This window comes from Bubalus bubalis, chromosome X, assembly GCF_019923935.1.
Source record: "Bubalus bubalis isolate 160015118507 breed Murrah chromosome X, NDDB_SH_1, whole genome shotgun sequence".
Taxonomy (NCBI): Eukaryota; Metazoa; Chordata; class Mammalia; order Artiodactyla; family Bovidae; genus Bubalus; species Bubalus bubalis.
Window position 1 is genome coordinate 54,851,927 of NC_059181.1, and position 17,258 is coordinate 54,869,184.

The window sequence follows — 17,258 nt, forward strand, 5'->3', positions numbered from 1 at the left end:
GACTAAGCACACACACACATACACATATATACATATATATTCTTTTCCATGTTCTTTTCCATTATGGTTTATCAGAGGACATTGAATATAGTTTCCTGTGCTGTACAGTAAGACCTTGTTGTTTATTCATCCTGTATATAATCATTTGTCTCTGCTAATCCCAAATTCCCTAAATCAATAATTTTAATGCATCATTTAAAAATCACAATTAATGTAGGGTATCAAAATGTCAAAGACGTTTTTCTTTCTGGCTTACTTCACTCTGTATAATAGGCTCCAGTTTCATCCACCTCATTAGAACTGGTTCAAATGTATTCTTTTTAATGGCTGAATAATACTCCATTGTGTATATGTACCACAGCTTTCTTATCCATTCATCTGCTGATGGACATCTAGGTTGCTTCCAGGTCCTGGCTATTATAAACAGTGCTGCGATGAACATTGGGGTACACGTGTCTCTTTCCCTTCTGGTTTTCTCAGTGTGTATGCCCAGCAGTGGGATTGCTGGATCATAAGGCATGTCTATTTCCAGTTTTTTAAGGAATCTCCACACTGTTCTCCATAGTGGCTGTACTAGTTTGCATTCCCACCAACAGTGTAAGAGGGTTCCCTTTTCTCCACACCCTCTCCAGCATTTATTACTTGTAGACTTTTGGATCGCAGCCATTCTGACTGGTGTGAAATGGTACCTCATAGTGGTTTTGATTTGCATTTCTCTGATAATGAGTGATGTTGAGCATCTTTTCATGTGTTTGTTAGCCATCTGTATGTCTTCTTTGGAGAAATGTCTATTTAGTTCTTTGGCCCATTTTTTGATTGGGGAAGATTTGGGAGAATGGCATTGAAACATGTAAAATATCATGTATGAAATGAGATGCCAGTCCAGGTTCGATGCACGATACTGGATGCTTGGGGCTGGTGCACTGGGACGACCCAGAGGGATGGAATGGGGAGGGAGGAGGGAGGAGGGTTCAGGATGGGGAACACATGTATACCTGTGGCGGATTCATTTTGATATTTGGCAAATCTAATACAGTTATGTAAAGTTTAAAAATAAAATAAAATTAAAAAAAAAAAAAATGTCAAAGACGGTGATACGAAGGATTAGTAATAATGCTAGGCTAAAACATAATGGACATGAGGTAAAAGGAAAAACTGGTAAGACGTTTTATGGAAGGACCACTTTATGAGAGATTGCCAAGGCAGTATTTAGAGAATGTATAGCCCTGAAAGCCTGCATCAGTACAAAAAAGCAACAATTAATTACTGCCTAAAGAACTTAGGGAGGGAACAAACAACACATCAAACAAGCTTAGGAAAGGAGAAATAAAATTTGGAGCGAGAACAAAAAAACCAAAAGGCAAAGCTTCACTTCAACCTTTAAAAAAAAATCAAGGATGAAGAAAGGGGTATTGCATGTTCTCTGTCTTGCTTAATTTGAGTATATCTTTCCAAGGTCTTCTCTGATGGCTCAGTGGTAAAGAATCTACCTCCCAATGCAAGAGACAGGAGATGCGGGTTTGATCCCTGGGTCAGGAAGATCCCTTGGAGGAGGAAATGGTGACCCACTCCAGTATTCTTGCCTGGGAAATTCCACAGACAGAGGACCCTGGTGGGCTACAGTCCATGGGGTCACAAAAGATTCAGACACATCTTAGCAACTAAACAGCAATAACATATCTGTCCAAACCAAAGCTCGAATTAGATTAATCCTGGTTAAAAACAGGAAGCACACAAGATTGCCCTGATTAAAATTCTCATTTAAAATAGTTCAGATAATGAAAGAAGAAAAATAAGTAAAAAGTAGAAATATAGGGGCAGTAGAAATAAAAATGACACGTTAGCAAATGATATGTTTGTACATCCATGAAAATCAAATCCCCAAATATAAGAGGTAATGAATGAGCTTTGAAAAGGTATAGGATAGAAAATACTTATGAGCTGTAAGAGTTTGCCATCAACTATAAAACAATTCCAGTTGCTTTCCTCCCCACTGACTTGAAGACATGTAAAAAGTCCAGCAGCTCCCCTGCACTAAGGTCTCTGTGGTGTCAGAACATGAATAAATCTGAAAGAATCAATTGAATTTCTATATCTTAGAGCCACCCAGCCAGAAAGAAGAAAGGCTAATTACCTTAGTGACAATAATATTAAACACCTAGGTATTAAAGAAGGCAAGAAATGATATTTACAGAGCACTTATTGCGTGCCAGACACTACTTTAAAAAACCTTGTGAGATGGTTTGTTATTAGCTGTTTTATACAGCCGTGAAATTAGTGGGTCAGGTTTAAAGACCCTTTTAAAAGTCATACAATAAGTAAGCAGGAGAGTTGGGATTCAAATCCAGGTTTGTCTCATGCCAAATCCTATGTTTTTTCCTTTCTATTACACTGTCTTCCCACTAATTCTGAATCCATGTTTATTAAACAACTATAATACATGAGTGAGAAAAAGAAAGGAAAATAGATAGATAAATAGAAAAATAGGCCATGCCCCTGACTAGTAAAACTAAGTAAAAAAAAAAAAAAAACACTTTCTAATTCAATATATGTTTCATATAATGCCAATTTAAATCTTTTTGGGATGATCTCGAAGTATCTCCCGCAAGATAGCTATTACTTGCCAAGGGGAAAGAGCAACTTTCCAATGGATGAGCCTACCAGTAACACCTTAATTATGTGATCAAGGTTAACATTATCAGTGAAGACATATTTATATCATGCTCCTCCTGATATGATGTCAACAGACGGGCATGTCACCTCTGTGGCATTCTTGCCAAAAACCCATAACAGCAATCTAATTATGAGAAACTACCAGATAAACCTTAATTGAGGGACGGTCTACAAAATAGCTGACCAGATGACCACAATTGATTCCAAAGGTTCACGAGGGAACATTTTAGAGTTATGGAAATGTCAACTATATATCTTGATAGGAGATATGTATACATTTAACACAGGTGTATGTATTTCTCAAGACTGATCAAATTGCACACTTAAAATTAGTGAACATTATTCTATCTAAATTATATCAATAATTTATTTTAAAATATATATCGTTGTTCAGTCGCTCAGTTGTATCCAACTCTTTGCAACCCCATGGACTGCAACATACCAGGCTTCCCTGTCCTTCACCATCTCCTGGAGTTTGCTCAAATTCACATCCCTTGAGACGGTGATGCCATCCAACCATCTCATCCTCTGTCATCCCCTTCTCCTCCTGCCTTCAATCCTGCCTCCTCCTCCTGCTTGTTGTGATCCACACAGTCAAAAGATTTAGTGCAGTCAGTGAAGCAGATGTTTTTCTGGAATTCTTTTGCTTTTTCTATGATCCAACAGATGTTGGCTATTTGATCTCTGACTCCTCTGCCTTTTCTAAACCCAGCTTGTACATCTGGAAGTTCTCAGTTCACGTATTGTTGAAGCCTAACTTGAAGGATTTTGAGAATCACCTTGCTAGCATGTGAAATGAGTGCAATTGTGCAGTAGTTTGAATATTTTTGGCATTGCCCTTCTTTGGGATTATAACAAAAACTGACCTTTGCCAGTCCTGTGGCCACTGTTGAGTTTTCCAAATTTGCTGGCATATTGAGTGCAGCACTTTAACAGCAGCATCATTTAGGATTTGAAATAGCTCAGCTGGAATCCCATCACCTCCACTAGCTTTGTTCATAATGATGCTTCCTAATATATATAATGCTTGATAATATGTATAAATAAATAAATATATATATATATATATATTAAAACATAAGTAAGTAAGTGTTAGTCACTCAGTAATGTCTGACTCTTGCGACCCCATGGACTGTAGCCCACCAGGCTCTTCTGTCCATGGCACTTCCCAGGCAAGAATACTGCAGTGGGTTGCCATGCCCTCCTCCAGGGGACCTTCCTGGCCTAGGGATCAAACCTGGGTTTCCTGCATTGTAAGCAGCTTCTTTACTGTCTGAGCCACCAGGGAATTATATTTTTAAATATATCTAAATGGAATACCTTAGGGAAAAAATTCCCTTTCCACTGTTCACAAGTTTTTTGCTCTTCTGTCTCTTTCCAGAAAGTTTCCAGTTCAGCAAGTCTTTCTGACTTCAGACTATCAGTTCAGTTCAGTTCAGTCGCTTAGTAATGTCCGACTCTTTGTGACCCCATAGACTGCAGCACACCAGGCCTCCCTGTCCATCACCAACTCCCAGAGTTTACTCGAACTCATGTCCATTGAGTCGGTGATGCTATCTAACCATCTCATCCTCTATGGTCCCCTTCTCCTCACACCTTCAATCTTTCCCAGCCTCAGGGTCTTTTCAAATGAGTCAGCTCTTCTCATCAGATAGCCAAAGTATTGGAGTTTCAGCTTCAACACCAGTCCTTCCAATGAATATTCAGGACAGATTTCCTTTAGGATGGACTGGTTGGATCTTCTTGCAGTCCAAGGGACTCTCAAGAGTCTTCTGCAACACCCCAGTTCAAAAGCATGAATTCCTCGGTGCTCAGCTTTCTTTATAGTCCAACTCTCACATCCATACATGACCACTGAAAAAACCATAGCCTTGACTAGACGGACCTTTGTTGACAAAGTAATGTCTCTGCTTTTTAATATGCTGTCTAGGTTCGTCATAACTTTTATTCCAAGGAGTGTCTTTTAATTCCATGGCTGCAATCACCATCTGCAGTGATTTTGGAGCCCCCCAAAATAAAGGCAGCCACTGTTTCCCAACTATTTGCCATGAAGTGATGGGACCAGATGCCATGATCTTAGTTTTCTGAACGTTGAACTTTAAGCCAACTCTTTCACTCTCCTCTTTCACTTTCAACAAGAGGCTCTTTATTTTTCTTCACTTTCTGCCATAAGGGTGGTGTCATCTGCATATCTGAGGTTATTGGTATTCCTCCCCGCAACTTTGATTCCAGCTTGTGCTTCATCCAGCCCAGCGTTTCTCATGATGTACTCTGCATAGAAGTTAAATAAGCAGGGTGACAATATACAGCCTTGACATACTCTTTTTCCTATTTGGAACCAGTCTGTTGTTCCATGTCCAGTTCTAACTGTTGCTTCTTGACCTGCATGCAGATTTCTCAAGAGGCAGGCCAGGTGGTCTGGTATTCCCATCTCTTTCAGAATTTTCCTCAGTTTATTGTAATCCACACAGTCAAAGGCTTTGGCATAGTCAATAAAGCAGAAATAGATGTTTTTCTGGAACTCTTGCTTTCTCGATGATCCATCAGATGTTGGCAATTTGATCTCTGGTTCCTCTGCCTTTTCTAAAACCAGCTTGAACATCTGGAAGTTCACAGTTCACATACTGTTGAAGCCTGGCTTGGAGAATTTTGAGCATTACTTTACTAGCGTGTGAGATGAGTGCAATTGTACGGTAGTTTGAGTATTTTTTGGCATTGCCTTTCTTTGGGATTGGAATGAAAACTGACCTTTTCCAGTCCCGTGGCCACTGCTGAGTCTTCCAAATTTGCTGGCATATTGAGTGCAGCACTTTCACAGCATCATCTTTCAGGATTTGAAATAGCTCAACTGGAATTCCATCACCTCCACTAGCTTTGTTCGTAGTGATACTTTCTAAGGCCCACTTGACTTCACATTCCAGGATGTCAGGCTCTAGGTGAGTGATCACACCATCGTGATTATCTGGGTTGTGAAGATCTTTTTTGTATGTTCTTCTGTGTATTCTTGCCACCTCTTCTTAATATCTTCTGCTTCTGTTAGGTCCATACCATTTCTGTCCTTTATCGAGCCCATCTTTGCATGAAATGTTCCCTTGGTGTCTCTAATTTTCTTGAAGAGATCTCTAGCCTTTCCCATTCTATTGTTTACCTTTAATGAGCTACCTTTAAAGAGCAGCCCTCCCTCCTGCTCCTTCTTCTTGTCTGTCGTGGCTCAGAGCAGAACTTTGGAAGCTCTATCTTTATCAGAACTTCCCTCCCAGATCCCAGCTACATATCCAAAGGGAGAAGGTTTTTCAGCTCACCTCTTTCTTGTCATAAAAGTCTCCTTCTCAGAAAAGCCTTCCTCCACCACCCTGTCTCCCACAGTTACTCTTTATTATATGACTCTGCTTTATTTTCATCACACTAATTGATACATCCTTTTCATCATTATCTATTTGCCTATTGAGTGTCTCTCCCCACCAGGAGCACAGGGACCTACCTGTTTTGTTCACTACTGTATTCTCAGCGCCCAGCACTGTGCCTGGTACATAGCAGCCACTCAATACATATTTTTTTATTTTTTTAACTTATTTTTGATTGCACTGGGTTTTCGTTGCTGCACATTGGCTTTCTCTAGTTGGGGCAAGCAGGGGGTACTCTTCCTTGCAGTGCACGGGCTTCTCAATGTGGTGGCTTCTCTTGTTGCAGAGCACAGGCTCTGGGTGCACAGGCTTCAGTAGTTACAGCGCATGGGGCTCAGTAGCCATGGCACACAGGCTTAGTTCTCTGTGGCATGTGGAATCTTTCTGGACCAGAGATCAAACCCCTGTCCCCTGCATTAGCAGATGGATTATTATCCACTGCACTACCAGGGAAGTCCTTTATTTTCTTAAAAAAAATTTTGGAAATAAATTTTCCAAATTTATTTCAGAAATTGAAGCATAGTTGCTTTACAATGCTGTGTTGGTTTCTACTCTACCACAAAATGAATCAGCCATACATATACATATATCCCTTCCTTTTGGACTTCCTTCCCATTCAGGTCACCACAGTGCATTAGGTAGAGTTCCCTGTGCTATACAGTATAACTATCTCATTAGTTATCTATTTTATACATTGTATCAATAGTGTATATGTGTCAATCCCAATCTGCCAAGTCCTCCCACCCACCCACCCCCTTTCCTCTTTGGTGTCTATGCAGTTGTTCTCTATGTCTGTATCTCTTCAATAAGCATTTCTTGAATGAATAGCAACCTACCTATTTCAGTGTTCCCTGATGGGGACAAAGAACTAATTGGGGAATCAGAAAATTTGTCATTAACCATGGCCACTTAATATCACTTCATCACTAAATATAGTACATAAGTATCAATTTCTTCATCCCAAAAATCGAGATGCTAACCAATACCTTTCAATATTTACCTCTCTGGAGCTGTTGTACAGATCAAAGAGTCAACAAACAAGGTGAAAATGTTGAAAAATATACCTAAATGTGCTCATTAAAGTTTCCATGGAAAATAATAAATACCTAACATTTACTGAACTTTTACTATGTGCCAGGCATTCATCTAAGTGCTTTCCACTATGTTGTCCTTTAGTCCTCCCAACAACCTTATGAGTTAGGTACTCTTATTATCCCACTTTAAAGATGAGACAACTGAGACCCAGAGAATCTGAAGAACTTTCCCAAGTTTACACAGTTAGGAGTGGTAGAGTTGGCATTCAAACACAGATAATCCTGGCTCCTAAACCCCCATTCTGTTCTGCTTCATAGAATACCAAGATCTTGTCCATTATGCCACATGTCAGGATAAGTCCTGGCGTAGTGCAGAATGGAGTAGACACATCTAGGAGGTGACAGGAACCTCTGGTGTGGAGTGGATGGTTGGCTGGAAGAAATCCAAGCTGGTGGATGGGCAGAGATTTCCAAAGGGTATTGCAGGCATAAGCCAATGTCCACAATAAGGTCAAAAGATACCCCAAAGCAGCAGGTATCTCAACAAACAAGCAGACAAAACTCCTGGGACTCATGGAACAGGCAATACCCCTAAGTTCAGAGGAGATACTCAAAATACACACTCAGGGAACAAACTGGTAATTCACATTTTTTCATAGTCCCCAAACCCACTACTTGGGGGTGGGTCCTGAGGGATGGGGGAGAAACCAGAGTGAAACAACTCCAGACAAGTTGGCATGCATGTGCTCTTTGGGGAACAAGGGTGGTCCCTGATGGTGTCCATTCAATGTTTCCAAGAGTCAGGCTGCACGAGGCAGGGGGGAGGAGGCATTATGGAACACTAGGGGTGCTTAGGGCCTTTGCCAATGAGTATGAAAGTTATTTCAATATTTTAACAGCTAATAATATTTTTGCGAACAAAGGTCTGTCTAGTCAAGGCTATGGTTTTTCCAGTGGTCATGTATGGATGTGAGAGTTGGACTGTGAAGAAAGCTGAGCACCAAACAATTGATGCTTTTGAACTGTGGTGTTGGAGAAGACTCTTGAGAGTCCCTTGGATTGCAAGGAGATCCAACCAGTCCATTCTAAAGGAAATAAGTCCTGGGTGTTCTCTGAAAGGACTGGTGCTAAAGCTGAAACTCCAATACTTTGGCCACCTCATGCGAAGAGTTGACTCATTGGAAAAGACTCTGATGCTGGGAGGGATTGGGGGCAGGAGGAAAAGGGGACGACAGAGGATGAGATGGCTGGATGGCATCACTGACTCGATGAACTTGAGTCTCAGTGAACTCCGGGAGTTGGTGATGGACAGGGTGGCCTGGCGTGCTGCAGTTCATGGGGTCACAAAGAGTCGGACACAACTGAGCGACTGAACTGAACTGAACTGAAGGGTTGTCCATTGCCTAAAGCCTGAATGCCAGCCCTAGGTTTGAAATTCTTTACTTTCTCCTATCTTCCTCAAGCCTCAGGGCCTGGCTGAAAACTGAATTTGAGATATCATCTGACGTGAATCCAGCTGAGGAAAGAGTGGAATGGAAGGAACCCACGAGTTTCTCCTTGTGGCTCACAGAGCTCTATCTTCACTTTGATCAGGTTGTATTATAACATCCTGTTTACATGTCTGTCTTTCCTCTAGACTGGAAGTAGCATATAATAATAAATGGATAAAAAGGGCCCCCCACTTCCTGGGCGGTTGGCCAATCGATGTTTTGTTGAGTAACAGCTAATGTGGGTTGTGTGCTGATTCTGTGCCAGATTTCTCATCTGATCCTTGTGTCACCCCTATTGGAAACCCCATTTTGCAACTGAAGAAATGAAGGCAAATAAAATCAGAAACTGGCCCACAACAGGCAGCCTGATTTTGGAGTTTGTACTCTTAACTGTTGTGTTTGATTTAAGTGACTGGTAGGTGGCCATACATGTGCAAACGTCCAGAGATGAATAGAATGTGGCTTGTTTAGGAACTGGGGAGACATATGTAGCTGGAATGCAGAGTGTGTGAAGGGGAGTTGACGGGTAATAAAGCTAGAAAAGTCAGCCGGCATTTGATTGCAAAGGGCCTTGTATATCTTGTATGAAATTTTGGACTCACTTCTAAGGCCAATGTGAAACCATTTGAAAGGTTGGAGCCCGGCAGTTTCAGGGTGAGATTTATGTTCTGGAATGTTCACTTGGTCTACTGTGGGACGGATGTACTGGATGGAGTGCTGCTCAACTGTTATTTACTTCCTTTGTTTATTTCTGGTTGTTCCTCCCTTTCATTTTTCCTTTTTAAAATGCCAACTTCATTGGACTTTACTGATGGTTAAAAGGATTTATCCACACCCAGGCCAACCCATCCCTTGTAAGGCAGGTGGCGGAGGTAAGGATGACTGACAGGAAAACCTCTGCTGTGGTGGAGCCAACTGGTAAAGGGAAGGGTGGTAGATTTTAACTTGCCTTCCCTATGGCTGCACTTTGTTCACTGTCTGTATTTCACACTCTCACTCTCACCGGATGCTAGGAACGAACAGTCAGCTCTAGATTCCATGCCCCCCACCCCCAAATGACAAATGGGTGTATTTTTTCTGACCCTGAAGGGGTTTCACACAACACTTCCCAGAAACTATAAATCCTGTTCCAAACTCAGCAGGAGGGAGAAGCAAAGTCAAACACCCTGACCTGCAAATCTTCCTCTCGAAGGGTTTGATAGCATTTGTCTCCCAGGAACCCTGCTTTTGAAAAAAGAGATTTCTCCTGTCTGAGATCTCAGATGCCTGTCAGCCAGCCCTGTGGGGGTGGGGGACTGTCTGATGTAGGGAAGAGAGGGCTTGCCTGGAAAATCTCTTCTGGCAACAAAGGGCCCACTTCTGTACTGATACAGCAACTTACTTCTCACCCTGATGCTTCTTGTAGAGCAGGCACTCCTAGAATTTGCCATGTATCTTTATCCACCTTTGAGTATATTCTTGGGGTTTTCATCCTATTTCCCTGGCCTTCCTTCTCAGTCTCTCATGGAACCCTCTCTATCTACTCATGTGATGAATGTTGGAGTACACAGAGATCCACCCTCACCTCTTCTCACCACTCCCACTCCCTGGCTGCACCCACTTCGCAAAGGGCTGGAGAAAGTCCCAGCTGTAACCTTGCCAAACAGAACTTTGTTTAAGGTTTGCCAAACAAACCTTAGTGTTGAGGTTTGGGTCCTGAAGGAAACCAGGAGCCAGAGGAGGTAGAGGTGGGTCTGAGATGAAGTTTCTCTGTGGTGCTTCTTTTCTGGGGAGAGGAGGATCCCAAAACTTTTAAAATGCAGATTCCTAGATCCCACCCAGGGCAAGTCTTCATTCCTCAGTTAGGACTGCAACACAGGCATGTGTGTTTTGAAAAAATCTTCAAGAGATGGTCTATCACTCCTTCTTATTTTGAAAAAAAAAAAAAAAAGAAAACCTGCAGAAAGTTATAAAATTAGCACAAGTACCCTTTATCCAGTTTTACCAACTGTTAATGTCTTGCCATCTTGCTTATCTATCTAGCACACAACTGACTAAAATGATGAATGTATAATTATTATCATATAACAAAATAACTATTATCTTGCTGAACCGTTTGAAAGTTAGTTGCAAACATTAGGATATTCAAGTACTGTAGTGTGTATCTCCTAGGAACAAGGACATTCTTTCACATATAGTTCATATACTGCTGCTGCTAAGTTGCTTCAGTCATGTCCGACTCTGTGCGACCCCATAGACGGCAGCCCACCAGGCTCTCCCATCCCTGGGATTCTCCAGGCAAGAACACTGGAGTGGGTTGCCATTTCCTTCTCCAATGCATGAAAGTGAAAAGTGAAAGTGAAGTCGCTCAGTCATGTCCGACTCTTGGCGACCCCATGGACTGCAGCCTACCAGGCTCCTCCATCCATGGGATTTTCCAGGCAAGAGTACTGGAGTGGGGTGCCATTGCCTTCTCTGAGTTCATATACAGCTTTCCTTAAATATCCTAATAATGGCCTCTTCAGACATTCTCCTCTACCCCCTCCAAAATCCACATGTTGCATGGAGTTATCTTTAGTCTCCTGTCATCTAGAACAGTTCCCCAGCCTTTTCACTAGTCTTTCATGCCACTGACAGTTTTTGAGTTCAGGCCAGTGGTTTCGAAGAATATCTGAGAGATTTTGACATACAGCCAAGGTAAAGAACAGCTTAGAGACTAGTTTGGAGAGATCACAAGTTAATGAACTGAAGGGCAGGCCTAGAGCCAAAACAGAGACTCAGGAACTGCATGAAAACTGAAAGGAGGTCAGAAGAGTAGTGAAGAAGGGTGGTGGCTGGGCAGATTGAATGGCTTAAAAATAAAAGGTCACAGCAGCTTTTCTTTTCGGGATTACAAACACTGAAATACACCCAACAGTGATTCACCTGGTGATTTCTTGAGTCCTCTCACCCAACTCCTGTGCCCCAGGGCCTTATGCTGATTGGTCATGGCATTCATTGAACATACGCCGTGTGTCAGGCACTGTTCTAAGCACATTTACCTCATTACACTTTACCACAACAGACTCTCTAGAAAGCAAGAACTGTGATTGTCCCTATTTTTATTTTAATTGAAGTATAGTTGATTTGTGTTAGTTTCAGCTGTACAACGAAGTGATTCAGCTTGAAACACATACATATATAGCAGATTCTTTCCTATTATAAGTTACTATAAGATATTGAATATATTTCCCTATGCTGTATGCTGCTGCTGATGCTAAGTTGCTTCAGTCGTGTCCGACTCTGTGCGACCCCATAGATGGCAGCCCACCAGGCTCCCCCGTCCCTGGGATTCTTCAGGCAAGAACACTGGAGTGGGTTGCCATTTCCTTCTCCAATGCATGAAAGTGAAAAGTGAAAGTGAAGTCGCTCAGTCGTGTCCAACTCTTAGCGACCCCATGGACTACAGCCTACCAGGCTCCTCCATCCATGGGATTTGCCAGGGAAGAGTACTGGAGTCGGGTGCCATTGCCTTCTCCGCCTATGCTGTATAGTTAACTTTTATTGTTTATCTACTTTGTATATAGCGGTGTGGATCCCTTAATCCCAAACTCCTAATTTATTAAATTAGGAATGATTGTCGCTATTTAATGAATGAGGAAACTTGAAGCCCAGTGGGGTGGTAACTTGTTTAGGGTCACACAGTTAGTATGTACGGTTCCAGAATTTGAATTCAGGCGGTCTGGCTCCAGGGCCTTCACTTTTATTTTTTCACTTTATGTTTAAAACTATTATTCATTTGATTTTTGGTTCTAGGATACAGAACAGTTCTATCATCCCCCTAAACACCTTGGTGTTCTCCCTTTATAGTCATCCCACCTCACTCCCTCCTATGAATAATGTTGTCATTTTTGTTTTGTTCCTTCTGGAGGCTGTGTTTCCAACTTCAGTTAGGGTTTTTTAAATTGTGCACCACTAAGCAGGTCTTTCCTATATATTCACCAACCAAGAGTCATTATTTGGGCCTTCACAAAGTACTGTTAGTTCAGTTTTCCATCTGCATTATGCTAATTAGGAGCAGTTAAAATGCACCCAGAGGTCGAGAGTAAACAGCTTTATTGGCAGCTTTCCTGAGTTCCAGTACTTCCTAGTTTCCCAGACTTCCATGTTTGGTTCTCATGGTTCCTTCATGGCTAGAAAGAACCCATGTCCAGAATTGTGCTGGGACTAGGAGTGGACAAGGAAGGGGTAGACAGAGACTAAAAAAGAAAGCCCTGGGTTTGGGCCCCTCCCTCTTAGAGCTGCAGGTGTATTGAAGAGAGAGGAAAGTTCTTCAGAATTCTGGCTTCTGCCATTTCCCGTTTCCGGCTGCTCCTTGCCTCTGCCTCCACCCCCACCGTGGGACTACCTGGTGACTGGGGCACTAGAGAACAGAAAAAAAGGGGAGGGGGAGAGAGTACCCATGTGTGTCCTGCACTCTGTCTGGAGCTTAGGATTTCCCTTTGCTGCTCCTCCATGCAAAACTAGCGGCTTCCTCCTTCCAAATTTGCTAGCATATTGAGTGCAGCACTTTCACAGCATCATCTTTCAGGATTTGAAATAGCTCAATTGGAATTCCATCACCTCCACTAGCTTTGTTTGTAATGATGCTTCCTGAGGCCCACTTGACTTCACATTCCAGGATGTCAGGCTTTAGGTGAGTGATCACACCATCATAATTATCTGGGTCGTGAAGATCTTTTTTGTATAGTTCTTCTGTGTATTCTTGCCACCTCTTAATATCTTCTGCTTCAGTTAGGTCCTTTTGCATCACTGTGCTCACTTCCAGTTTTTAAAATATGTTGAGTTTGTGGTGGGAGATGCTGGAGGAACAAAAGTGGTAAACTCTCCACCAGTTTGGTGTTACTTTTATTTCTATAGTTCTCTGATCTGTCTGCTGATATGTATTGAGTTCTCAAAGAGTTGCTCATGTATTCTGTACAAGTTTTAGAGTCAAGCTAAGTGGCAGATAAAGAGGTGTGTGGCAGATATAGAGGTGTGTGTTTATTACATTATATCCAGAATCAAAAATCAACCCTCACTTTTAAAACCCTATGCCACACTGCCTCTCCACATAAATGTCCCATAGACCTTATGAGCTCATTATGTGCCAATCAGACTTCATTACCTATTCATTCACTTTAGTCTTACCTCTTCCAATGATCCCTATCTCAACTAATCCCACCATCATTTACCTAGTTGTCCAAACCCATTGTCATGACTGTTGCTGAAGCTGAAGCTGAAGCTCCAATACTTTGGCCACATGATGCGAAGAGCTGACTCTTTGGAAAAGACCCTGGATCTGGAAATGATTGAAGGCAAAAGGAGAAGCAGGCAGCAAAGGATGAGATGGTTAGATAGCATCACCAACTCAATGGACATGAATTTGACCAAACTCCGGAAGATAGTGAAAGACAGGGGAGCCTGGAGTATTTCAGTCCGTGGGGTCGCAAAGAGTCAAACACAACTTAGCAACTGAACAGCAATGAACAACCGAGCCCAAATCCTGGGCTTTGTCTTTGACTCCTTTCCCTCTATGCTGTTCACATCCAGTCATTCATTGATCCATGCTTCTCCCTCCTTGTGGCTCAGCTGGTAAAGAATCTGCCTGCAATGTAGGAGACCTGGGTCCGATCCCTAGGTTGGGAAGATCCCCTGGAGAAGGGAAAGGCTACCCACTCCAGTATTCTGGCCTGGAGAATTCCATGAACTGTATAGTCCATGGGGTTGCAAAGAGTCGGACACGACTGAGTGACTTTCACTCACTCTCCCTCCTTATTTACACAATCTTAAATTATTCAGGCCATTATTCTTTACCACCTGGATTATTGCTATAGTCAGCTAATTGGTGTGACAGGTTGTTTTTTTTTTTTAATTCAACTTTCTACTTTTTATTGGCTGTATACACAAAAACACAAAATCATTAGCCAATATATTATTTTAATGCATTTTTATGGAAGTATAATTACTTTACAAAGTTGTGTTCATTTCAACTATATACCAAAGTTTTATATATATATATATATATATATATATTCTTTTTTCAGATTCTTTTTCATTATAAGTTATTATAAAATATTGACTATAGTTCCCTATGCTATACAGTAGGTCCTTGTAGTTTTTCCTATTTTATATATAGTAGTGTGTATTTGTTAATCCCAAACTCCTGATTTATCTCTCCTCCTCCCTGATATCCCCTTTGGTAACCATAAGTTTGTTTTCTATGACTGTGATTCTGTGATTTGTGACTCTGGACTATAGCCTGCCAGGCTCCTTTGTCCATGGGATTTTTCAGGCAAGAATACTGGAGTGGGTTGCCATTTTCTCCTCTAGGAGATCTTCCTGACCCAGGGATCCAACCCATATCTCCTGTGTCTCCTGCATTGTAGGCAAATTCTTTACCTGTTGAGCCATCAGGGAAGCTCTTTATTATATATAATGTGTATATGTTAATCCAAAACTCCAGATATATCGCTCCCCCTCCCCGCTATCCCCTTTGGTAAAGGTTAAATTTGTTTCCTATGACTGTGATTCTATTTGGTATATAAGTTTATTTGTATAATTTCTTTTTAGATTCCACATATAAGTGATATCATATGATATTTGTCTTTCTCTGTCTGACTTACTTCACTTAACACATGACAATCTCCAGGTCCATCCACATTGCTGCAAATGGCATTATTTCATTCTTTTTAATGGTTGAGTAATACTCCATTGTATATATGTACCACTTCTTTATCTATTCATCTGCTGATGGATATTTAGAGTGTTTCCATGTCTTAAGCCCAATGTATTACTGATGTTATCACAAGCTGGACTTACCTTGGTCAATAAACAGAACATTAACAGCATCCCAAAGCCCCTCTTTTGTGCTTCCTTTAAAATACTACCCCTTCCCTTCTTCTCGTAGGTGACCGCTATACCGACTCTCAACACCACAGCTTGTCTCTGCCATTTAAAAAACTTTTTGTATAAATAAAATCATACTGTATAATTTTCTTGAGCCTAATTTCCTTAGCTCAACATTATATTCGTGAGAGTCAATCATGTTGCACATTGTTTTATTCTCACTGCTGTATAATATTCCATTGTATGGTATATTATCTATTTTATGGTTGATAAACATTGGGATATTGCTGCTATAGCTTACCACACAGCATCGCCCTTGGCTACCGAGACCGCGCCCACTTTCGGCTCTTGTGCCTCAGCATGGCTGCTTTGGGTGTCCTGAGGCTGCACTGCAGCCCCGAGGCTCACATGGGCAGCCAGCGGCAACTCCAGCAGGACCTTGCTGCCAGCCCCTCTGGCTACCAGCCCCTTACGGAGCTCCCAGACTGATCTTAGGTGGATGGCCGCCCTTCTCCTCCAGTGAAAGGCCAGCTTTGAAGACAAACTCAAAGGGAAAAGTTTGCGAGAGGAGTTGTACTGCTTTCACAGGAAATGGATGCTGGATTACAGGCATGGCAGCTCAGGCAGCAGGGGAAGTTGCAGAAAGAAGACAGGAAACAGCAGAATGCTCTTAAACCCAAAGCGTCTCTACTGCAGAACCCACACCAAGCCAATAAAAAAGTGACTCCTGTCCCCCTTCAAAAAAAAAAAAAAAACAAGAGTGCTGCTACGAATACTCCACTCCTATACATGTCTTTTGGTGGCCAAAAGCATTCATTTATACTTGCTATATACTTAATGATGATATTTCTGACATGTATATGTTCATCTTTAATAGATACTGTAAATTTACCAGAGAGGTTGTACCAATTTAAACCTCTACCAGTGATGTATGAGAGTTCCTGTTGCTCTATAGTTGGATAATACTTTAAGAGATTAATGTGTTTGTATATATTTTTCTCTCCATATATTCCTCCTTTTATTTTCTTCACTTAAGCAGGTAGCTGGTTCTGGCCCTCTTGGCCACCAGGAGGTTTGTAGAAGGGCAGAAAATTGACATTTCCCACAACACTTTGTGACTTTTGTTCACAAGAGCTTTGAGCCCCAGAGGGAGGGGAAAAAATTGCCAGTAAAGAAAAAACATCTTAGAAGAAATAAAAAGGAGAGAGGCTTTTCTCAGATCAAAAAAAGAGATTTCTCCAGTGTAAGGGAAGAAGAGAAAGAGCTCTGTGAATTCCAGAGCAGCAGAGCCCGGCCTGGCTTCTAGGCAGCGTATGGGGAAGGCCCTAGTGAGAAGTCATGAGGTAGGGAATCTGGGAAGTTGGAACCAGAATCAAAAATTTTTCACAAAAGCATCAGAGTGTTGCTGGACCTGAAGGGCCCTTGTGTTGATGATTTAGTTGCTAAGTCGTGTTCAACTCTTGTGACCCCCTGGATTGTAGCCTGCCAGGCTCCTCTGTCTATGGGATTCTCCAGGCAAGAATACTGGAGTGGGTTACCATTTCCTTCTCCAGAGGATCTTTCCCACCAGAACAGGGGTCAATGGATATCTCAACATTTACCAGTGTAAGCAAATGGCTTGATGACTGGAGGGCCATACTGCCATGTGCTTGTGTGTATAAAATTCCAGAACTGATGTACAACTATGAGTCAGGGGTCCCAAAAAGCACAGGTTGAGTTTCCCTCTGTACTTATGGGATTGGGAGTTCAAAATAGAATTAACTCTGATGTACAAAGAGATGTGATATTTCTTATCCCTCAGAGTTGTGAAG

The 17,258-nt window shown here is 41.8% G+C and overlaps 1 pseudogene; it reads left to right on the plus strand.

The window, feature by feature from the left end:
- Positions 1-15,785: 15,785 nt before the first annotated feature.
- On the plus strand, positions 15,786-16,188 carry LOC102394475 (annotated as a pseudogene).
- The last annotated feature ends 1,070 nt before the right edge of the window (positions 16,189-17,258 follow it).